The sequence below is a fragment of the Nanorana parkeri genome, unplaced genomic scaffold (assembly GCF_000935625.1).
Source record: "Nanorana parkeri isolate BGI_ZX_2015 unplaced genomic scaffold, ASM93562v1 scaffold2472, whole genome shotgun sequence".
Taxonomy (NCBI): domain Eukaryota; kingdom Metazoa; phylum Chordata; class Amphibia; order Anura; family Dicroglossidae; genus Nanorana; species Nanorana parkeri.
The window spans coordinates 16,965-17,370 of NW_017308740.1; positions in this window are offsets into that span (position 1 = coordinate 16,965).

The window sequence follows — 406 nt, forward strand, 5'->3', positions numbered from 1 at the left end:
AAACTGGAGCAGACAGAAACTGGAGCAGACAGAAACTGGAGCAGTTGCCCATGGCAACCAATCAGCATCTCTCTTCAGTTTGGTCAGTTGGGATGTGAAAATGAAAGAGAGAAGCTGATTGGTTGCAGTGCAAATCTGCTCCAGTTTTTAATAAATTCCCCCCCAATATATTTTACTCCGGTGGCTTAGAATTCACTCCCCAGACACAATAGAACCGCGCGGCCGCGGCGCTGCGCGCAGGAACGCGTAGCGGCGTGCTGTTCCGTCCTGCGGCATCGTGTTCCGGTCTGGGAGACATGACCTGATCCTGGCAGCATCCCTCCTGCATCCCAGCAGATGCCGCGAAGAAGCTAATTGGCTGCTGCTAAGAGGCACGACCTTGCTGCGAGGACAGGACCAGCATCCA